The following is a 25,065-nucleotide window of genomic DNA, read 5'->3' on the forward strand; positions in this document are numbered from 1 at the left end:
GATTTTCAAGATACGCTTTACATTATCGTCCGTTTTCGATTTTTATTATTCCACTGTGGCGAAGTATTTTTGGTGTGTTGTTGCCCTACGGTAGAAAAACGGTGTTAGAAGCGCCCTGTGTGAAAATAACTAACCTCCAAACGATGAAATACAGCGTAAATAAATATGTCAGGTTAAGTGGTTATGGTACTTACGTCGAAAATTTCGCGCGATTTTGTTGCGAAAAAAAAAAAAAAAATACAATCCTTCATTAACACGTAATCCTGTTTACTCAGTGATTCTGAAACAAGTTGACATCCTTATGAATTATTCCTTTGTGGAACGCCTTATTAATGCTACATCATCTCCGCCGACTAGTCTAATAATGTTCACCACCTAGACATTTCCAGGGGCAGATGTGGACTCTGACCACAATCTATTGGTTATGAACTGTAGATTAAAACTGAAGAAACTGCAAGAAGGTGGGAATTTAAGGAGATGGGACCTGGATAAACTGAAAGAACCAGAGGTTCTACAGAGTTTCAGGGAGAGCATAAGGGATCAATTGACACGAATGGGGGAAAGAAATACAGTAGAAGGAGAATGGGCAGCTTTGAGCAATGAAATAGTGACGGCAGCAGAGGATCAAGTAGGTAGAAAGATGAGGGCTAGTAGAAATCCTTGGGTAACAGAAGAGATACTGAATTTAATTGATGAAAGAAGAAAATTAAAAAATGCAGCAAGTGAAGCAGGCAAAAAGGAATACAAACGTCTCAAAAATGAGATCGACAGGAAGTGCAAAATGGCTAAGCTGGGATGGCTAGAGGACAAATGTAAGGATGTAGAGGCTTGTCTCACTAGGGGTAAGATAGATACTGCCTACAGGAAAATGAAAGAGACCTTTGGAGATAAGAGAACCACTTGTATGAATATCAAGAGCTCAGATGGAAACCCAGTTCTAGGCAAAGAAGGGAAGGCAGAAAGGTGGAAGGAGTATATAGAGGGTTTATACAAGGGCGATGTACTTGAGGACAATATTATGGAAATGGAAGAGGATGTAGATGAAGATGAAATGGGAGATAAGATACTGCGTGAAGAGTTTGACAGAGCACTGAAAGACCTGAGTCGAAACAAGGCCCCGGGAGTAGACAACATTCCATTAGAACTACTGATGCCCTTGGGAGAGCCAGTCATGACAAAACTCTACCATCTGGTGAGCAAGATGTATGAGACAGGCGAAATACCCACAGACTTCAAGAAGAATATAATAATTCCAATCCCAAAGAAAGCCGGTGTTGACAGATGTGAAAATTGCCGAACTATAAAGTTTAATAAGTCACAGCTGCAAAATACTAACGCGAATTCTTTACAGACGAATGGAAAAACTGGTAGAAGCGGACCTCGAGGAAAATCAGTTTGGATTCCGTAGAAATGTTGGAACACGTGAGGCAATACTAACCTTACGACTTATCTTAGAAGAAAGATTAAGAAAAGGCAAACCTACGTTTCTAGCATTTGTAGACTTAGAGAAAGCTTTTGACAACGTTAACTGGAATACCCTCTTTCAAACTCTGAAGGTGGCAGGGGTAAAATACAGGGAGCGAAAGGCTATTTACAATTTGTACAGAAAGCAGATGGCAGTTATAAGAGTCGAGGGACATGAAAGGGAAGCAGTGGTTGGGAAGGGAGTGAGACAGGGTTGTAACTTATCCCCGATGCTATTCAATCTGTATATTGAGCAAGCAGTAAAGGAAACGAAAGAAAAGTTCGTAGTAGGTATTAAAATCCATGGAGAAGAAATAAAAACTTTGAGGTTCGCCGATGACATTGTAATTCTGTCAGAAACAGCAAAGGACTTGGAAGTGCAGTTGAAGAGAATGGACAGTGTCTTGATAGGAGGGTATAAGATGAACATGAACAAAAGCAAAACGAGGATAATGGAATGTAGTCGAAATAAATCGGGTGATGCTGAGGGAATTAGATTAGGAAATGAGACACTTCAAGTAGTAAAGGAGTTTTTCAATTTGGGGAGCAAAATAACTGATGATGGTCGAAGTAGAAAGGATATAAAAAGTAGACTGGCAATGGCAAGGAAAGCGTTTCTGAAGATTTGTTAACATCAAGTATAGATTTAGTGTCAGGAAGTCGTTTCTGAAAGTATTTGTATGGAGTGTAGCTATGTATGGAAGTGAAACATGGACGATAAATAGTTTAGAGAAGAAGAGAATAGAAGCTTTCGAAATGTGGTGCTACAGAAGAATGCTGAAGATTAGATGGGTAGATCACATAACTAATGGGGAGGTATTTTATAGAATTGGGGAGATGTGGAGTTTGTGGCACAACTTGACTAGAAGAAGGGATCGGTTGATAGGACATGTTCTGAGGCATCAAGGGATCACCAATTTAGTACTGGAGGGCAGCATGGAGGGTAAAAAACGTAGAGGGAGACCAAGAGATGAATACACTAAGCAGATTCAGAAGGATGTAGGCTGCAGTAGATACTGGGAGATGAAGAGGCTTGCACAGGATAGAGTTGCATGGAGAGCTGCATCAAACCAGTCTCAGGACTGAAGACCACAACAACAACAACAACAACAACAACAGCCTGCAAAGCAAAAGCATCTTAAATATGGGCAGATATTTTCTGTTTTCCAGCCTGCGCGTATGGTACATAAGTGATTGAGCGGTTCATACAATAAGGCCGGTGTTTACATACAGGTAATAATAAATACAGGTAATAAAATGAATAACTGAATGAAAAGTCCAATAGTCCGCTGTGGCTGTATCTATTTAAGTCGATTAGAGATCCACACAACCGATTTTTCAACTTTTAAGTCACATCTTTTGGTGTATGTAACTGCTATGTCATATGGTACAACGAGTTGTTACAGAATGCCGCAACGTAACAGTTGGCAGGCTAGGCAAAGCTTTCAGTCTTCCTCAGTTGATAAAAACCTTCACCAATGATGAATCTCCAGTCTGTGTTAAAATAATGAACCATCATCACTTTACCGATTAAAATACACTCCTGGAAATGGAAAAAAGAACACATTGACACCGGTGTGTCAGACCCACCATACTTGCTCCGGACACTGCGAGAGGGCTGTACAAGCAATGATCACACGAACGGCACAGCGGACACACCAGGAACCGCGGTGTTGGCCGTCGAATGGCGCTAGCTGCGCAGCATTTGTGCACCGCCGCCGTCAGTGTCAGCCAGTTTGCCGTGGCATACGGAGCTTCATCGCAGTCTTTAACACTGGTAGCATGCCGCGACAACGTGGACGTGAACCGTATGTGCAGTTGACGGACTTTGAGCGAGGGCGTATAGTGGGCATGCGGGAGGCCGGGTGGACGTACCGCCGAATTGCTCAACACGTGGGGCGTGAGGTCTCCACAGTACATCGATGTTGTCGCCAGTGGTCGGCGGAAGGTGCACGTGCCCGTCGACCTGGGACCGGACCGCAGCGACGCACGGATGCACGCCAAGACCGTAGGATCCTACGCAGTGCCGTAGGGGACCGCACCGCCACTTCCCAGCAAATTAGGGACGCTGTTGCTCCTGGGGTATCGGCGAGGACCATTCGCAACCGTCTCCATGAAGCTGGGCTACGGTCCCGCACACCGTTAGGCCGTCTTCCGCTCACGCCCCAACATCGTGCAGCCCGCCTCCAGTGGTGTCGCGACAGGCGTGAATGGAGGGACGAATGGAGACGTGTCGTCTTCAGCGATGAGAGTCGCTTCTGCCTTGGTGCCAATGATGGTCGTATGCGTGTTTGGCGCCGTGCAGGTGAGCGCCACAATCAGGACTGCATACGACCGAGGCACACAGGGCCAACACCCGGCATCATGGTGTGGGGAGCGATCTCCTACACTGGCCGTACACCACTGGTGATCGTCGAGGGGACACTGAATAGTGCACGGTACATCCAAACCGTCATCGAACCCATCGTTCTACCATTCCTAGACCGGCAAGGGAACTTGCTGTTCCAACAGGACAATGCACGTCCACATGTATCCCGTGCCACCCAACGTGCTCTAGAAGGTGTAAGTCAACTACCCTGGCCAGCAAGATCTCCGGATCTGTCCCCCATTGAGCATGTTTGGGACTGGATGAAGCGTCGTCTCACGCGGTCTGCACGTCCAGCACGAACGCTGGTCCAACTGAGGCGCCAGGTGGAAATGGCATGGCAAGCCGTTCCACAGGACTACATCCAGCATCTCTACGATCGTCTCTATGGGAGAATAGCAGCCTCCATTGCTGCGAAAGGTGGATATACACTGTACTAGTGCCGACACTGTGCATGCTCTGTTGCCTGTGTCTATGTGCCTGTGGTTCTGTCAGTGTGATCATGTGATGTATCTGACCCCAGGAATGTGTCAATAAAGTTTCCCCTTCCTGGGACAATGAATTCACGGTGTTCTTATTTCAATTTCCAGGAGTGTATGTTCCTATGGGCCTATGTCAAGCAACAGAGGATGGTCCTCGTACAAGTTATCTGTTGGTCCTCTATTCTTTAATAACTCAGAGTGTATCTAGTCCTCAACACAGGTCTTGTTATTCTTTAATTCCTCTATTACTTGCAGTATTTACCGAGTTAATGCTAGGTAGAAATGCATTCTGAATTAGGATTGCACTTCATCGCCTCTTGTACTGTATTTACCTATTTAATGCTAAGTAATAGTCCACTCTGTATTTCGATTGCACCTCTTTGACTTTCATCAAGGAAGGCGTACAGCATTCTGATACATCCATTTTCAATAAGCTGCCGGAAGAACTGAAGAATCTTGGTAGTGATCCTCGCAGTTTCAGATCCATACTGAAGAATTTCCTCATGACTCACTCCTTCTATTACGTCGGAAAGTTACTGAAAAAAATTAAGCTAATAAAGTTAGGTAAATCGAAAGAACCAACAATTGTTTGGCGTTTGCAAACCATCTCGTAGTAACAGATGGAACCTCAGAGAAAGTAATGCAAATGTTAGAACTTTTGAAGGAAATAGCAGAGAAAGCAGGTCTAGAAATATCGTTCGGAAAGACATAATACAAGACCAGTGAAAGTAACTCACCAAGAATTTTAAAAACCAAGTGTGGCAACATAAATAAACAGATAATTTTAAACATCTGAATGAAAATATAAACATAAAAATCGAGAAAGAACCAATTAAAAATCAGAATTGAAAAACTAGAAGAACACACAAGAATGTGAGAAATCTGTACAATAAAAAATGATTGTCTAAAGGTGTTAAATTGAAGCATTGTGATACCGTTGTAAAACCAGAAGTCCCCCATGAATCGGAAACAGTACTTTTACCTGGCTGCAAAAGGACATTGGAAGATTTGGGAAAAGATAGAAAGTGGGTGGGGAGGGAAGACGAAAAAAGGAGTTATAACAGATGCACAATGGACAGGTGAGGCTACTCGGTATTGGCAAATTATGATTAGCGCTTAAAAGCATAGAAATTCAGGGATTTTCAGGAAGATAAAACAAACGGAAACACAACCGCAGTCAGATGGTCAGATGAGAGAAACAGTACCCATTCTGAGACGATGAAATGATCTCTAGATCTAGTTAAGAACAAAGATGACATTTGGGCTCTGAGATCGAACTGGGATATGTAGCCTACGCATTCTGCCCTAAAGTAACAGATTAGATCAGCAAAAGACGTATTGAACTCTATGAAAATCCAGACTCTAGAGAGAATGAAGGAAGACAGATTAACGAAGAAGATCTACACATTCTTGCAACGGGAAAAGAGACGAAGGAAGTGGGTGGGGAGGCAAGAGGAAAAAATGTGGTAGGACAGATGCAGTCTGAACAGGTTACCTTACCACTCAATATTGGCAAATTATGATTAGTAGTACTTAACAGCAAAGAAATTCAGCGATTTTCAGGAAGATAAAAAGTAAAACAACTGGAGTCAGATTGTCAGATGAGGGAAAAAGTGTTCATTCTGAGACAATGGAAGAGTTACAATTGAAAGAAGACAGCCCTCGGTCATTATTTTTAACGAATTAACTGGGTTTCAACACTGTTAGGTGTGTCTTCCTCAGAATTTAAATCAAAGAATGGTCTATAACATGGTCACAGAATTATGACTGCCGGCCGCAGTGGCCGTGCGGTTAAAGGCGCTGCAGTCTGGAACCGCAAGACCGCTACGGTCGCAGGTTCGAATCCTGCCTCGGGCATGGATGTGTGTGATGTCCTTAGGTTAGTTAGGTTTAAGTAGTTCTAAGTTCTAGGGGACTGATGACCTCAGAAGTTAAGTCCCACAGAGCTCAGAGCCATTTGAACAATTTTTTTGTTACCATGTTATAGACCATTCTTTGATTTAAATTCTGAGAAAGACACTCCTAGCAGTGTTTAAACCCGGTTAATTCGTTAAAAATAGTGACCGCGGGCTGTTTTATTTCAATTGTAACTATGCACGGTCTCTGAACATGCAACCATGAACAAAATTTTACGTTGGAAGAGTTTCGGAGGAGGATGAAGGAAAAGAGAAATAAACAGTTACCTTGCGGTCCTTAGTTGGTCCGATAACGTGATACAGAAATAAAAAAAAGTAAGCTGAAGCAACAGATGATCGAAAATAGAACTTCGTGGAACACCATTCCTGATTGTATCAAATTCTCAGTGTCTGATAGGGTGTCTTTGCTCGTCCAAGATTCAGTAGATGAGGAAACGCATTCTTGTTGCGAACTGTGGGTTTCACGGTCGGAAACGTGAGCTATGTAGAAATCCGCACGAGTCCCGGTGACCACTCGAAGCACCAACGGCGACCCCGCGCGCGACCCGGAAGCTGTGCCCTCTTTCGGAACTTCCCTGGTGACGACTTCGCGGGCCTCCGAGGTGTGCGGCGCGGCGCGGCGTCGCTCGCTCGCCAGGCGCCGGGCGTCGCTTCCTGGGTTTCGCCACCCGCGGCCCCGGCCGCTACCAGAATACGCTGCCGACTGGCTGCCAGTTCCCGCCCAGAAGGCCGCGCGGCGGAAGCGAGCGCCCGCTCTTCCGAACGCCGGAATGAGGGCCGCAACTTCCGCGGAGGTTTGCCAATAGCCAGCGAGGGCGTCCGCCATCTGCTGCGTGCGGCAGATCCCTGTAAATGCAACACAGTTTCACATCACAGTCTCCCTCACTTCAAGGAGTAGGCTTAGAGCCTGTTCCGTCTTCACAAAAATCACCTTTTCCTCCTTCTTCCTGTATCTCTCTTTCTTTTATGTCAATAGTCTATTACATATCTGGCTCTTCTTTCTGCCTCTGTTCTTTCAATATGCTCCTTCCATTTTGTTATCCAGTTTTCCGTTATTTCATTCATGAAATACACTACTGGCCATTAAAATTGCTACACCACGAAGATGACGTGCTACAGACGCGAAATTTAACCGACAGGAAGAAGATGCTGTGATATGCGAATAGCTTTTCAGAGCATTCACACAAGGTTGGCGACACCTACAACGTGCTAACATGAGGAAAGTTTCCAACCGATTTCTCATACACAAACAGCAGTTGACCGGCGTTGCCTGGTGAAACGTTGTTGTGATGCCTCGTGTAAGGAGGAGAAATGCGTACCATCACGTTTCCGACTTTAATAAAGGTCGGATTGTAGCCTATCGCGATTGCGGTTTATCGTATCGCGACATTGCCGCTCGCGTTGGTCGAGATCCAATGACTGTTAGCACAATATGGAATCGGTGGGTTCAGGAGGGTAAAACGGAACGCCGTGCTGGATTCCAACGGCCTCATATTACTAGCAGTCGAGATGACAGGCATCTTATCCGCATGGCTGTAACGGATCGTGCAGCCACGTCTCGATCCCTGAGTCAACAGATGGGGACATTTGCAAGACAACAACCATGTGCACGAACAGTTCGACGACGTTTGTAGCAGCATGGACAAACAGCTCGGAGACCATGGCTGCGGTTAGAGGAAAGGTGACTATTATGCGATAGTTCCCTAATATGAGACACGCCAACTCTGCTCATGTTAGTGGTTGCACTCTGGTGGAGAGTTTCTCAAACATGTCTATTGCATGCCAGACGACGACACAGCGAGTAGGACACCATAGGTGAGCCGGACACAGTACGTAGAGGTTGATACAAAATTTCTTTTGTTTGGAGTTTTTGCGACATCGGTGTTAAGACAATATTTCAGCTTAAAGGTGAGTGGATATTACTACACTCTTTTACTGATGTTATTTGTGACGGTATTACCTATAATAATTGACAATTAGGTTCATTTTCCAACGAACGTTGTTAGCAAGTGCGTCATTCTTTGTGTAAGATGGCGAAATTCCTAATATGCGATAGTATGGGGATCCAAAAATGCGACAGTGTCGCATTTTACGATACCTATCTCATATTGGGGAAACTCGTTCTCTAACGATTTGTTATGTGTAATTTACGCAATACTGAGATAATAATATTTTTATCATTTATTGTAGTAAAATTTTGGCAAGTGAAATACTGCCTTGTAATGGAAGAGCGATTTTATGCTCTTAAATTTAAGGACATATGAAGCATGGCCTTCCAGTTATGCTGTCAGGAATAGGCTGAAGAATCCCTTCAATTCAGAAAAGGCTTCAGCAGGAAAGTAATGGCTCCGAGCTTTCCTTAAGAGACATCCCATTTTATCAATGAGAACTCCTCAGGGTCTTGCAGCAGCAAGAGTGAAAGCTTTAACTCCAGAAAATGTTGGGAGATTTTTTGATATTTAAGAATCTGTGCTATCTAAATTCAAATATAACCAACATCGAGTCTTCAGTGTTGATGAAACTGGGGTGGCGTCTATGCAGCACAAACACAGCAAGGTTATTGCTATGAAAGGGAAGAGACAAGTTGCTGCCTTGACTTCAGCAGAAAGGGGAAATCTCATCACAGTTGTAACGTGTATGAAGGCAGCTGGCACTTACGTTCCACCAATAATCGTCTTCCCAAGGAAGAATATGAAGCAGGAATTGATGGAAAGTGCACCTGCAGGATCAATATCAGTTTGTCATCCAAGTGGCTGGATACAAACTCACATTTTTACTCAGTGGTTTGATCATTTTGTGAGTCATGTAAAGCCATCTTCAAATGACCCTGTCATTTTGATTCTTGATGGGCATTATTCCCACACAAAGAATCTCGATGTGTTAGATAAAGCATGTGAAAACAATGTTCATATTGTGTGTTTGCCACCTCACTCAAAGCATAAAACGCAGCCACTTGACGTCGGATTTATGGGGCCTTTGAAAAACTACTATGCCCAAGAGATAGAAACGTGGTTGGCAAGTAACCCAGGTCTTGTTATCATCCCATTATTAATAGCCAGGTTATTTGGGGCAGCTTACAACCGAGCAGCAGCAGTGGAAGCATCTGTGAATGTCTTCAGAAAAACAGGTCTCATCTCATGCAACAGTAACATCTTTACGGAACATGAATTTTCAATTCATCGCCATGCTGCCGCTCTTCAAGAAAGAGATGCCAAAACCGAAAATGAAACTACTGATGGTGATGGTGAAGCTGTCAGCCCAGCAGACATCAGACCTCTCCCACACATCGCAAATCCACCTGGAGATAGTCTAATATAACTTCAACTCCTTATGTGAAGCAGTTTCAAGAATCTAAACATAAGAAATGAGAGGCTGAAGCTAAGAAAGCAGCCAGAAAATTATTTGGGGAGAAGAGTGGAAAATCTTCAAATCGTAGACCTAAAGCAGAAGAAACGTCTAGTGACTCGGCATCCGATGTCCATCTTGATGACAGTGGGGATTCAGACAGCAGTGATGACAATGACGCGGAGTGTCTGTTCTGTACTGGGCGCTTTTCTGAAGGCAAACACGGGGAGAAATGGGCACAGTGTACGAAATGATATCGCTGAGCTCATGAAGATTGCGGTGTCACAGAAGACAATTTTGTTTGCCCGGATGTCGTAAATATAAACCTAAGTAGTGTGAAATGAGTGAAGAATAACAGAAATGAATGAACATGTAAAAATTGTATATTCATAAGTGGCTCTGAGCACAATGTGACTTAACATCTACGGTCATCAGTCCCCTAGAACTTAGAACTACTTAAACCTAACTAACCTAAGGACAGCACACAACATCCAGCCATCACGAGGCAGAGAAAATCTCTGACCCCGCCGGGAATCGAACCCGGGAACCCGGGCGTGGGATATTCATAAGTCATTATTATGTAATAAAATAATTAAAGCAAAATATTATTACTCTCTCATATTAGGAAACATTGATCTCATTTCTACGAAACGCCTTGTTTGTGAAGATTTAATAACTACTCTAAAAGATTGTTTGTTATTGCAAATACGATAATTGTTTGACAAAATTAAATAATGCAAGATATTATTACCATCATAAAAATTCAATTGCACTTACTTTTAGGTCTTTCAAATGGGTTTACAAAAGTGTGTCTCATATTAGGCAACTTTCCCCTACCCTTGACGCTGCATCACAGACAGGAGCGCCTGTGATGGTGTGTCATTTTTTCGGATGAATCCAGGTTCTGTTTACAGCATCATGATGGTCGCATCCGTGTTTGGAGACATCGCGGCGAACGCACATTGGAAGCGTGTATTCGACATCGCCATACTGGCATATCACCCGCTGTGATGGTATGGGATGCCATTGGTTACACGTCTCGGTCACCTCTTGTTCGCACTGACGGCACTTTGAGCAGTGGACGCTACATTCCAGGTGTGTTACGACCCGTGACTCTACCCTTCATTCGATCCCTGCGAAACCCTACATTTCAGCAGGATAATGCACGACCGCGTGTTACAGGTCCTGTACGGCTCTTTCTGGATACAGAAAATGTTCGACTGCTGCCCTGGCCAGCACATTCTCCAGATCTCTCACCAATTGAACACGTCTGGTCAATGGTGGCCGAGCAACTGGCTCGTTACAATACGCCAGTCAGTATTGTTCATGAACTGTGGATCGTGTTGAAGTTGCATGGGCAGCTGTACCTGTACACGCCATCCAAGCTCTGTTTGACTCAATGCCCAGGCGTATCAAGGCCGTTATTATGGCCAGATGTGGTTGTTCTGGGTACTGATTTCTCAGGATCTATGCAACCAAATTGCGTGAAAATGTAGTCACATGTCAGTTCTAGTATAATATATTTGTGCAATGAATACCCGCTTACCATCTGCATTTCTTCTTTGTGTAGCAATTTTAATGGCCAGTAGTGTATATATTAAATTCTTCCCTAATTTCAGAAGTCTTTATTTGATCTCTCAGAGTATAGCCTTTACTTTCCTTAAAAATTTCATTTCACTGGACTACACCCTTATTTGAAGGGCTTATTACAATAGTGGTAAAAGTCCATTACCTCCACTTTTCTGCCTATAATGCTTCTGCAATTAATGATCGAAACAAACAGAAAGAATGGTTCATCTCTAGCTAGAAGCCATATGCTTGGATATTTCTGCTATCTCAACTGCAGATGTTTCAGCGCTTATTTAACATTAGGACTCTGTATCTCACAATGAACAAAAATGGACTTGTACCACTATTGAAATAAGTCCTTCATTTGACCTTTCCTATAGTTACTGCCCAGATCTCACTTCCGTTTGTAAACATAGGTGTGACCATTACTCTGCAGAATTTTGTCAAAGTGTCTTTCCTGATTTTATTCGCTAATTTTCTATGTATAGTGCCACATGTCATTTGAAATTTCTTTAGCTTACTGGAGATACTACAATACCTATTACTTATACCACATCCATATAGCTGAAAGTGAAATATCTTTTCAACTGGTTTCCCCATCAGCGTTATTTTAGATCGGATTGGTATTCGCTTTAAAACCCCTAATTTTAGTTTTATTAGGTTTACTACTTTGCTTCCGCCATTTTGCAGTAGATGGCATTAGTGGAAAGTAGTGGCGCAAGTCGTAGGTCGTAAGTGTCATTCAGTAAGCTTAGGCTTTTGAGAACATAACGCCATCAGAATATTAGTCGATTATTAATTGCACCTTAAGTTATTCTCGGCTGAATATGTCAACTTACGAGCCCAACTCTCGTCATCTACGGGAGATTTTAATTTTCTGCTTTGATATGAAGAAATCTGCGGCGAAGGCTCATAAAAAGCTGGGTACGACCTATGATGAGACGCCTGTTAGTGACAGAACTTTGCAGAAAATTGTTTCCATGCTTCAAGAACGTTGATTTTGACGTTGAAGACCGGCATAGTTGTGAAAGACAGAAAGCTTTCGATGCTACTGCAACCGTCGGAAACAACCACAGGAGATCGTTACCGAAAGCAATTGATGTGTTTGAGCCGATCACTGAAAGACAAACGGTCACAATACAGCGATCGACATGATAAGGTGATTTTGCAACAAGATTGTGCTCGACCCCATGTCGCAAAACCCGCCAAAACATACCTGGAAACGTTGAAATGGGAAGTCCTACCCCATCCGCCGTATTCTCCAGACATAGTTCCCTTTGACTACCAACTTTTTAGTTAAATTGCACACGATCTGGGCGCCCAGTGCTCCCTGTCATATGAACAATTGCAAAATTGGATCGATGCATGGATCTTCTCGAAAGACGCCCAGTTCTTCCGCTTTGGGATTCGTATGTTGCACGAAAGATGGGAGAAAGTAAATTTTTTGTAAGATGCTCACAATAAAGCCTCGAACTTTGAGAAAAAACGGTGGAAGCAAAGTTGTAGCTCCAGTATTTTCTGATATTTTCAGATTGTACGGCTTACCTATTGTGTCCAGACTATGTGAGTTAATTGCAAACCATCTCTTTCCTTTGTAAAATAAGCCAGCCGCTGTGGCTGAGCGGTTCTAGGCGCTTCGGTCCGGAACCGGGCGACTCCTACGGTCGCAGGTTCGAATCCTGCCTCGGGCATGGATGTGTGTAATTTCCTTAGATTCTAGGGGACTGATGACCTCAGATGTTAACTCCCATAAGTGCTCACACCTTTCTTTTTTTTTTTTTTTGGAAAATAACTTCGTCCTGAGCAAAGGGTACAGTAATTTTTTGTTTCCATTATCTAACAATATCGTCAATATATATTCATACATATTATAATAATGGATGTTCGTATGAGTGTGAAGGATGAAAATCATTGAATTATATGAAAAAAACGTAAATTATTTACAGACTACGGTGTGCACACTCTTTATTCGACTTGCAAACGTCAGTAAAGATACTCGGATTTATGTTACGACATGTTCGATATGCCTGCCATCATTGGCGACGATGTGGCGCAAACGAACAGCGAAATTCAGCATGGCCCGCTGAAGTGTCGCAACATCGATGCTGTCAATGACCTCCTGAATGACTGCTTTCAGCTCAACAGTGGTTATGGGGTTATCACTGTCTTTAATATAGACCTACAAAAAGGAGTCGCATGTGTTCAGATTCGGAGAATATGACAGCCAAACGAGGCCCATGCCAGTAGCCCCTGGGTACTCCAGAGCCAGGAAGCGGACCCCAAAGTGCTCCTCCAGGACATTAAACACTCTCCTGCTTCGATGGGGTCGAGCTCAGTCTTGCATGAACCACATCTTGTCGAAATCAGGGTCACTTTGGATAACGGGGATGAAATCATCTCCAAAAACCTTCACGTACCGTTCGATAGCCACCATGCTGTCAAGGAATATCGCACCGATTATTCTGCGACTGCACATTGCACACCACACAGTCACCCGATGAGGTTCAAGAGACTTCCGGATCGCGAAGTGTGCATTCTCAGTCCCCCAGATGCGCCAGTTTTGCTTATCGACGAACCCATACAAACGAAAGTGGGCTATGTATGCGCGTGCACATATTAATTCCCATCATACTCCGTGCTAAACCGTGAAGTTTGAGCGTCCTAACGCAAACAGTTCAGAGGTTATGACGATTTTTGGTCCAATAATTGTCACCCTCCATGTCTGTATGTATGTATGTTCCACATCTCCTACTAAACCAATGGATCGATTTAAAGCAATATTGATACACTTATCACTTACGGGGTATGGAAAGAATCGCTTTGTGGGTATGGTCCACAGACCTGTCAAGGGTTTGGGGATGTGGGTGAAAAAGTAGTGCAGCCCATGACTCGCGAATAGCCAGATCTCGTTCATCCAGTAACTGAGAATGAGAGCACATAGTCGCTTGCAACCAATTTACAGTCAATTTCACAGCTTTCGAAGCTTTTTCTCACCGACAATCTCCACAATATGATGAAAGGAAAAAAAGTTTATCGTTTACCACATTTTCGCTGCTCATGCAGTAAATCTGCCGCATCAGGCATGATGTTTCAATTTACACTCCTGGAAATTGAAATAAGAACACCGTGAATTCATTGTCCCAGGAAGGGGAAACTTTATTGACACATTCCTGGGGTCAGATACATCACATGATCACACTGACAGAACCACAGGCACATAGACACAGGCAACAGAGCATGCACAATGTCGGCACTAGTACAGTGTATATCCACCTTTCGCAGCAATGCAGGCTGCTATTCTCCCATGGAGACGATCGTAGAGATGCTGGATGTAGTCCTGTGGAACGGCTTGCCATGCCATTTCCACCTGGCGCCTCAGTTGGACCAGCGTTCGTGCTGGACGTGCAGACCGCGTGAGACGACGTTTCATCCAGTCCCAAACATGCTCAATGGGGGACAGATCCGGAGATCTTGCTGGCCAGGGTAATTGACTTACACCTTCTAGAGCACGTTGGGTGGCACGGGATACATGCGGACGTGCATTGTCCTGTTGGAACAGCAAGTTCCCTTGCCGGTCTAGGAATGGTAGAACGATGGGTTCGATGACGGTTTGGATGTACCGTGCACTATTCAGTGTCCCCTCGACGATCACCAGTGGTGTACGGCCAGTGTAGGAGATCGCTCCCCACACCATGATGCCGGGTGTTGGCCCTGTGTGCCTCGGTCGTATGCAGTCCTGATTGTGGCGCTCACCTGCACGGCGCCAAACACGCATACGACCATCATTGGCACCAAGGCAGAAGCGACTCTCATCGCTGAAGACGACACGTCTCCATTCGTCCCTCCATTCACGCCTGTCGCGACACCACTGGAGGCGGGCTGCACGATGTTGGGGCGTGAGCGGAAGACGGCCTAACGGTGTGCGGGACCGTAGCCCAGCTTCATGGAGACGGTTACGAATGGTCCTCGCCGATACCCCAGGAGCAACAGTGTCCCTAATTTGCTGAGAAGTGGCGGTGCGGTCCCCTACGGTACTGCGTAGGATCCTACGGTCTTGGCGTGCATCCGTGCGTCGCTGCGGTCCGGTCCCAGGTCGACGGGCACGTGCACCTTCCGCCGACCACTGGCGACAACATCGATGTACTGTGGAGACCTCACGCCCCACGTGTTGAGCAATTCGGCGGTACGTCCACCCGGCCTCCAGCATGCCCACTATACGCCCTCGCTCAAAGTCCGTCAACTGCACATACGGTTCACGTCCACGCTGTCGCGGCATGCTACCAGTGTTAAAGACGGCGATGGAGCTCCGTATGCCACGGCAAACTGGCTGACACTGACGGCGGCGGTGCACAAGTGCTGCGCAGCTAGCGCCATTCGACGGCCAACACCGCGGTTCCTGGTGTGTCCGCTGTGCCGTGCGTGTTATCATTGCTTGTACAGCCCTCTCGCAGTGTCCGGAGCAAGTATGGTGGGTCTGACACACCGGTGTCAATGTGTTCTTTTTTCCATTTCCAGGAGTGTATTACTTCTTGACCACTAATTGTATTCGCGACACATTTTTGCAGACAGTATTCACATAAGCCACTGAATCTACCTACAAAATTACATCATTGTATGACACATAATTCAGGATATGAGACACTCAAAAATATTAACCTGTGTGAAAACGAAACTCCAGGGCGAAATTCGCTAGGGATATAGGTGAACTATGTGTACAAATATGTGCGGAATATGTTAAATACATGAACGCAGGGAAAGTCAGGTGTTAAAAGCTCCTCCTAACCCCTGGATCGATTTCAACCAAACTTACACACATACTACTTACTGTCAGAAAAGAAATGGTGTGGACTTAAGAACCAGCAACCTCATATTGGGGTGATAAAGTGGAGAGAGAAGGGGGTAAGAGGTGATGGTCAGCGAGGGGGGAGGAGGAAATGAACACAGGGGAAGGAGAAGATGGACAGAGAGAGAGGAAGGGGGAAATGGATAGAACGTGAAGAGGAAGAGATGGGCAGAGGAGGGGAGAGAAGCAGATGGTCAGAGGGGAAACGACTCAGAATGTACTCACCGTACATAGTCTTCATCCGTCGATACATTTCACGGCATCCAACTCCCTCCGCCGCCAAAAATAAAATCACTCCTTGTTGTTCTGCTTACTCGCCTGCATGTTCGGTAGTGGACGATAGCGTGTGTGACCACCTCCTCTTCGGCGTGAAACCACACTGGCGCTGTACAAAATCAAACGGTGCGCACGCGTCAGTCACTCCACCAATAGATGGCGCCACCATAGCCGTAGTTACGTGGTGCCACCTTTAGTGCCACCTTACGTGTAAGGCAAAGGTAGACGCCTGACCAGGTTTCATTTGAATGAACCTTATAATTGCTGTTGGTCCTATTCTGTCTTTTCCTGTATTAATTAAAACTGCGTTATTCAAATACAAACTTTCTTGTCACTTGCACTAAGTGTTTAGGATATTCTCTTCTTTCCTTTATATGCCACAGCATATACCTATTCACCCTGTTTCATAATCTACAAATCCAGTATGAGTCTCCAGATCACACTCTCATCTCTTTTCATTTATCTACCGCACTCCGTGATCGACATAATCATTTTCTTCCTCCAATAGGGGGCCGTTAGCTATTCTTTTCACTCTGTCATCAATTATTCCTACATATTGTAAGACGTCGTGGTCTCCTGACCTTCTTTGCTTACATATTAGGCCCTCACAATCATATTACGCACATCAAGACGCTTCATTCGAACCCAAACTCGATAAGATAAAGTCAATGTTGTATGAATTCATGTAAACGAGATGCAAATAACAAGTAAATCGCTGGTGCGCACCGAGATTGAAATACTCGAGGCTGGCGTACACACACACATTCCAGACACGATGGTCACAAAAGCCTTTAGTTCGGGAGAGGCAAACCACACGCCAGGAGGCCGGCCCCTTCAGAGGACGAGTCAAAGTCGGCCGGCGATTACCCGTAGAGCAGACAGCGTTTGCCCAAGTGAAAGGGAGAAGGACTCCGACTACAGAAACAAAAACAGACTACTCATTTTGGTATCTGGAATGTACAGGGCACGGTCAATAAGCAACAAGTGGTTTTAACGGGTATAAGGCAGCAAAGCGTTGACGTAGATGTGCTTTCGGAAACAGAAGAGAATGGTGCTTATTAAGAGTATTTGCTGGAATTCGCGCATTATTTTAGTGCAGTAGACAGAAGCAGTAGAACGAGAGCAGGAGAGCACAGTTGACAAAATATGTAACCTCGACTGAAGCAGTTATTGAAAAATTGACGAAGCTCAATCTGAAAGCTAGAGCCGCGAATATAGTGGTAGTGGGAAAGTATGCCCAGGCCGGTTCGGGAACATTCTCCTACAGAAGCAATTTATAATTTGGCTCTCCCCCTGCCCGACTTTTCCCTCGTACGTTTTCATCCCTGTCAGTTTTCACTACTAATTGTGATACGCACTTTATACAAATCTTGCACTCAGCTTGATACATCAAGCGGCGGCTTGTGTCTCTTAGGCCTTAAACCGGCGATTTGTGTGCCCCTGCTGAAGAAACGTAGTTGAAGGTAACCGAAGATTTTTAACAGCTGCTAATGGAGACTACAGAAGGTGTTCGATGTGGCTATGAACTGATACTGGCAGAGGATTTTAGTGGCAGATTAGGGAACAATAAGGCTACTAGGATATATAGGTAGGATGTTACGAATGAGAAGGAGAAAAAGTTGTTTGGTTTATGGACCTTTATGAATAATGAGTGGAAAATAAGGCTACTAGGATATATAGGTAGGATGTTACGAATGAGAAGGAGAAAAAGTTGTTTGGTTTATGGACCTTTATGAATAATGAGTGGAAAATACTGTCTTTACACACAAGGAAATACATAAATTAACAAGAGATCTGAAATCAATGAATGGCTATCTAATCTTGAGGCTAAAGTCCAGTTTAACAATTCAGGACGTCAGAGTTAAAACGGCGACAGATTGTGGAACCGACCATCATCTGGTGGTAATATTCAGATCCCTATGCTCTCGGCAGTACTGGAGAACAGAAGAGGGCGCAACGTGCTCAACAGCGTAAGATCATTAGACCAACTTGGGTAGTCTAAGGGAAGATAGAACTAAATACTTATACCAATAGCAACTGCCCAAAAATTGGAGAGTGCAGAGAGAACAGAAGGAGATAAATATGAACACATAAAGAAGGCCATACATGAAGCATCAAAAGAAGGTCTAGAAGAATATGAAAAGAAGAAGGAACCAGTTCGGTGGGATGTAGAAACAGCAGGGATGATTGAGAGGAAAAACAAAACAAGCTTATTTGAGATTAGTGAATGTGAATGACAATCAAACCAGAGATAGAGGATTCTAAATAGAGAATTAGAAAGAGAGGTGTCAAGAAAGAAAAAACAGTGTGTGGGAGGAATATGTAGAGAGGGAGAACAATCAAATCAGTGCGAATGTCAACTAGTGATAAGTTACATCATAATAATGTTAGTTATGGTCAATGGACAGAGTATTTTAATAATTTATTCCAGGAAAACCGGCCTGAATTTCCTCATAAATGTGAGGTGAGGAGGCAATAAAAGGGTTTTGTCCTTCACATATAAAATTTCTTCAACAAACAGTGAGGAGCTGTAAGATTTGGAAGGCATCGCGATATGAATCAATATAACCAGAGCTGGTGAAGTGTGGAGGCTGTTTAAATGAGTATTAAATGGTGGAGATGTGTCATCCGAATTGTCAATATGTTACATACCACCAGTATAAAAGAAAGGGTTATGTAATGATCCAAATAATTAAAGGGGATTGAAATTATAGGGGATGGGAGTTATAGGGGATTGGAATTGTAGGGGATTGGCAGTGACCACTTTCGTTGGAAGCCTACGCTCAAAGGTACCTGCTGATACGTTAGAGAAAGAAATAGGTCAAAAGCAGCGGTAAGAGCAACAAAGTTTCGCTGCCGGAATGTGTTTAATGGAAGACATCTTCACAAAGAAACTAATATGTGAAAAAGTCACAGAGGTTCGACTGGAGACGCGCGTTACACTGATTGACCTAGAAAATGCGTATGATGACGTCCCCACCAACAAACTGTGGGAAAAGTTGAAAGAGATAGAGTTGGATCAAAGACTGCTAAAGGCCGTTATGAAATTATATGGAAATAACACTGCGGAAGTCAGGACTGGGGATAGTTGGAGAGTAGAACAATGACGCAGACTTGGCATAGAATACGTGAGGTTATGGGAGTGACAGTAGAGGATAGCAAGATATTTTGTCTGTATTTTGCAGATGATCAGATTTTAGTAGCAAAAGATGAAGGAGATCTGATATATACGATAAGAAAGCTTACGACGGGTATATTAAGGCTGGGCTGAAGATGAACGTAAAGCTTGACCGTTGGAACGGGAAAAGCAAATAATTTGAAAGTAGATAGAGAAGTAATTATAGGTGTGGAAAAGGAAAAATACCCTGGGGTATTATTTCATAAAGAGGGCCGCGCAGAGTGGCTTCGCGGTTTGAGGCGCCATGTCACGGATTGCGCGGCTCCTCCCACCGGAGGTTCGTGTCCTCCCTCGGGCACGGGTGTGTATGTTGTTCTTAGCAAAAGTTAGTTTAAGTTGGTTTAAGTAGTGTGTAAGCTTAAGGACCGATGACCCCAGCAGTTTGGTCCCTTAGGAATTCACACACATTTGAACATTTAAAAGAGGGCACATAGTATAACGATGAAATCATTAGTGGATTAATAAAGCACGAGCAGTAACAAGGGCAAGGAACTCTGTTCTGTGGAATAAAAAGATAGAAGAACAACGAAGAAGAAGAGACTCTGTAGGAGTATCGTCCAGAGTGTATTTTTGTACGGAGCAGAAACTTGGGATCACTTAAGACGAAGCTCAAGCTCTACTAGGATGAGTGGGATAAAAAATGACGTAATCCTACAAAGGATGAAAGTGGGTAGGGATGTCTGTGACGACATGCAACATTTGGTTTGGCCATATGAATAGGATGATCGAAGACAGGACGTCAAGTAGCATACGACGATGGATATCCCCGCAACGAAAGAAAAGCGGTCGCACACGACCCAACTGACAAGATGATGCGGAGGAGGCAGTGAAGCAAGTAATACCTGTATGAACGTTGAGGAAAGTCAAGACGAATGTAAATGTGCGTATGGCATGTTCTGTCCAGGAGTCAACTTTCGGGGAGCTCGGCTGCCTAGTGCAAGTATTTTTATTTGAGACCACTTCTGACACCTTAGTGACGCTCATGATGATGACGACTCAACACCCAGTCCCCAAGCGGAGAAAATGTCCGACCCAGCGGGGAATCGAACCCGCACTCCACGCATTGCATTCTACAACGCTCGCGACTCAGCTACGGAGGCGGATAGTCATGACAGAAGAAGATAACGACTGGGAGGGAGGAGGAGGGGGTGGAAATTAAGAAGAAGCAGAAGAAGGAAAAATTTATTACAACTAATCAACAAAGAACTTCCGAGTCGATATGAAACTTCGAATTCCGGGTAATGCGGCTCCTACCCGATGTTCACTCGATGTAAGAAAATGTTATAATTAGTCATTGCTTATATTTCCGCCTAGCTAGGTCTATTGCAATTATTATCATTTATTTGACGACTGTTAGAAAGTTCATCTACATCTACATGGATACTCTGCAAATCACATTTAAGTGCCTGGCATAGAGTTCATCGAACCACTTGTAACCTCCCCCCTCACTTATCGACCTTAATGACAGTGAAAAATTAAACCGCGTGTACCTAATGGAAATTTGGGAAAAGCAATCGTCACCGAAGTTAATCTGTCGGTAAAGAGGGAGGAAAGGGTTACATCTAAATGAAAGAAAAAATGCAAATGAAACTGGTGGAAATTAATTTTGAAAAGGGGTAAAGTTAATAAGGAAAGTAAATGTGCAGCCGTTACGTTAACAATTAACTATCGGTAATTAGGTATTTGAGATTTGGGGGAAATTACGGTCGCCAGTCCTAAGGACAATTACTATAGTAACTGAAAAAGAAAGGTTATTACACATATAATTAGCACTAGAAGCGTGGCAACTGAAGATTGACACGTGTAGTGTGAAAACTGAAAGTTTGTCAGAAGTAATAAATTTCTCTACACTCTGACTTAATTTAGCAAAAGAATTACTAAAACCGGAAAATCGAAAGTTAATTTAGTGACTGAAGTTAATAGTGAGCTTTCTTTCTGAAGCACATCGAAATTCAGTAAAATACGGTTAGTCTTGGACTACCTCAACAATCATTTCAAAAGCTACTTGAATCTACGCAATTTAGAAAGAAGAGATTTAACTTTGAACTTGAATTAAATGATTCTGAACAATTAACAATAGTAAAATTTAGTACGTACCAAGCTGAGCTGCAGTCACAGGTAAGCTAAAATACGGTAACAAAGCTCGCACTCTTAATTCGTGCTTGTGTAATCTGAATATTGTAGCCAGCTATTAATGCCATAATTGAACTTTGAAATTAAAGCAGTGAAAACGAGTTAGCTATATTACTTTAATGCTGGCGTTTGAATTTCAACGACACTCGGGTTCATTTCGGAAAAGGAAGGGACCCTGCTTGGCAATGCAATTGGGACAATGAGCAACAAAGGTTCATGCTAAGTTGCTGTAATTTTGCGAGGCAAATGGAACAAGATTAAAAGCTAAGGTCTGCCATACAGTTCTAAAACTTTACGTGCTTCCAGTCTTCCTTGTTGGTTGATTGAAGGTTCGAAACCGTCGATCGAGGAGGTGGCGACAGTCACTCATTGTCGGCCGTCGCTGTTGCAGAAGCTGGATGTTGGCGCGCCTTCTTCTCGACACGGTCACCAGGCGAAACGGGCTCTTGATGTGCGCCAGCTAATGCTTCCCGTCCGCGACACCATGTCAGAAACTATCATCGCGAGTCGAGCGCAATTACATGCTGCCAAACCCCGAAAGCGCGGCAACTCGCAGGAGCGTCACACAACACCTGCTCCACTCGCTACTCCCGCCAGACTCCGACTGTTCTGCCCGCGCTCCACGCGGCAGAGTTAACACTACCAAAGATCCTACACACTTTGATTCGTCACACGACCTATCGACGTAATCGTTCGATAGCAGTTTTCCCTAGGCAAGACCCAGCGTAAAAATACAAATAATATTTACGAAACAAACCAATTATACATCGACATGAGTGCATTAATATATATATACAAACAGTAAAACAATTACAATATATAAAGAGACAGAAATGTCATATCTTGAGGTAACAAAACAAGGAAAAAAATAATAGTACAATAGATGGAAATAGGAGGATATGCATTTCCGGCGTTACACACTTTCACAATTCTCTATAATTCCAATCTCGTACAGCGCGCGGAAAGAACAAACACCTATGTCTTTCCGTACGAGCTACGATTTCCCTTATTTTATAGTGGTGATCGTTTCTCCCTATGTAGGTCGGTTTCAACAAAATATTTTCGCATTCGGAGGAGAAACTTGGTGGTTGGAATTTCGTGAGGATTTTCCGTCGCAACGAAAAACGTCTTTCTTTTAATGATGTCCAGCCCAAATCCTGTATCATGTCTGTGACACTCTCTCCCATATTTCGCGATAATACAAAACGTGCTGCCCTTCTCTGAACTTTTTCGATGTATTGCGTCACCCTCATCTGGTAAGGATCCCACACAGCTCAACAGTATTCTAAAAGAGGACGGACAAGCGTATTATGGGCAGTCTCCTTAGTAGCTCTGTTATATTTTCCAAGTGTCCTGCCAATAAACACGCGCCAGCCGTTGTGGCCGAGCGGTTCTAGGCGCTTCAATCCGGAACCGCGCTGCTGCTGTATTCCATTAGTATGCAGTTTCATATCAAACTGCTTGTGTTGTACAGTGTCAAAAGCCTTCCGGAAATCCGGAAACACGGAATCGATCTGAAATCCCTTGTCAATAGCACTCAACACTTCATGTGAATAAAGAGCTAGTTGTGTTTCACTCGAGGTAATTCATAATGTTCGAACACAATATATGTTCTAAAATCCTGCTAAATATCGACGTTAACGATATGGGCCTGTAATTTAGTGGATTACTCCTATACCTTTCTTGAATATTGGTGTGACTTGTGTTCCTTTCCAGTCTTTGGGTACGGATGTCTGCGCACGAGGTCTGATTTCTACCTTCGCAGTTCTTATGTGAAATGTATCTTGGCGGCGAGCAGAATAGTTCTACAGTCAGTTTCAAATGTCGGTTCTCTAAAATTTTCTCCGCGAAAGAATGTCATCATCCCTGCAAGGATTCCCATTTGAGTTCACGAAACGTCGCCGTAATACTGCCGTGTTGATCGAACCTACAGGTAACCAATCTAGCAGTTCGCCTCTGATTTGCCTCGATATCTTCCTTTAATCCGACCTGGTGGGGATCCCAGACAATCGAGCAGTATTCACGAATGGGTCGTACTAGTGTCCTATACGCGATCTCCTTTATAGATGAACCTTTCTAAAACTGTCCCAATAAAGTCGACCATTCGTCTTCCCTACTACCGTCCCTTCCATTTAATATCCTTTTGCATCGTTACACCTGGATATTTAATCGACGTGACTGCGTCAAGCTGCTCATTACTAAAGTTGTATTCGAACATCACGGGATTGTTTTTCTTACCCATCTACATTAAATTTCCTTTTTCTACATTTAGAGCAAGTTGCCATTCATCACGTCCACTAGAAACTTTTCGTCTAAGTCACCTTGTATCGTCCTACAGTCACTCAACGACGACACCTTTCTGTACACCACAGCACCATCAGCAAACAGGTGCAGATTCCTACTCAACATGCCCGTCAGGTTATTTACGTATGTAGAGAATAGGAGTGGTACCATCATACTGAGAAATTTTAGAACCTGTTCCGTATGTCCGTATCTTCATTAGCAGTCTGCAGCTGGGCACCGTGTAATATGCTTTTCGGAAATCTAGGAATGTGGAATCTGCGTGTTGCCCTTCACCCCGGTCCGCGGGACATTATATCGCACGAGCGATGACTTCTAAATCCGTACTGATCTGTGGACAGTAGCTTTTCCGATTCAAGCAAGTTTATTATTGTTGAGCGGACAATACGCTCAAGAACTCCGCTATAAGGTGCCTAAAATAAAAAGCTCCTTAATTTACAGTATAGGTATCATACCATCAGTCAAGACTACTACACGACAAAACAAAGAGCAGCTAAATGCATCAACCTCACGCAGCAGTTAATAAAAAAAATTGCACACTATACTCAGTAATGGAAACGGCACACCACTGAGAGCAAAATAAAACACATTCTTGAACTAAAATTACAGTTAATGCACCTCGTAGTAATAACTGTATACCAATCAGGTTCCTTTCGGAGTATGCTGATGCATTAGCATAATCATATACAACCGTTCGCTCGACCAAAGATCCGTACCCAAGACCGGAAAGTTGCACAGATCACACCAATATTCACGAAAGGTAAGTACGAGTAATCCACTTAATTACAGGCCCACATCCTTAACGCCGATATGCAGCAGGAGTTTGGAACATATATTGTGTTCGAACATCATCAATTACCTCGAAGAAAACTGTCTATCGACACACAGTCAAAACATCGTTTAGAAAACATCGTTCTTGTGAAACACAACTAGCTCTTTATTCACATGAAGTATTGAGTGCTATTGATAAGGGATTTCAGATCGATTCCGTATTTCTGGATTTCCGGAAGGCTTTTAACACTGTACCACACAAGGAGCTCGTAGTGAAATTGCGTGCTTATGGAATATCGTCTCAGTTATGTGACTGGATTTGTGATTTCCTGTCAGGGAGGTCACAGCTCGTAGTAATTGATGGAAAGTCATGGAGTAAAACAGAAGTGATTTCTGGCGTTCCCCAAAGTAGTATTATAGGC

This window comes from Schistocerca americana, chromosome 1, assembly GCF_021461395.2.
Source record: "Schistocerca americana isolate TAMUIC-IGC-003095 chromosome 1, iqSchAmer2.1, whole genome shotgun sequence".
In the NCBI taxonomy this organism is placed as follows: domain Eukaryota; kingdom Metazoa; phylum Arthropoda; class Insecta; order Orthoptera; family Acrididae; genus Schistocerca; species Schistocerca americana.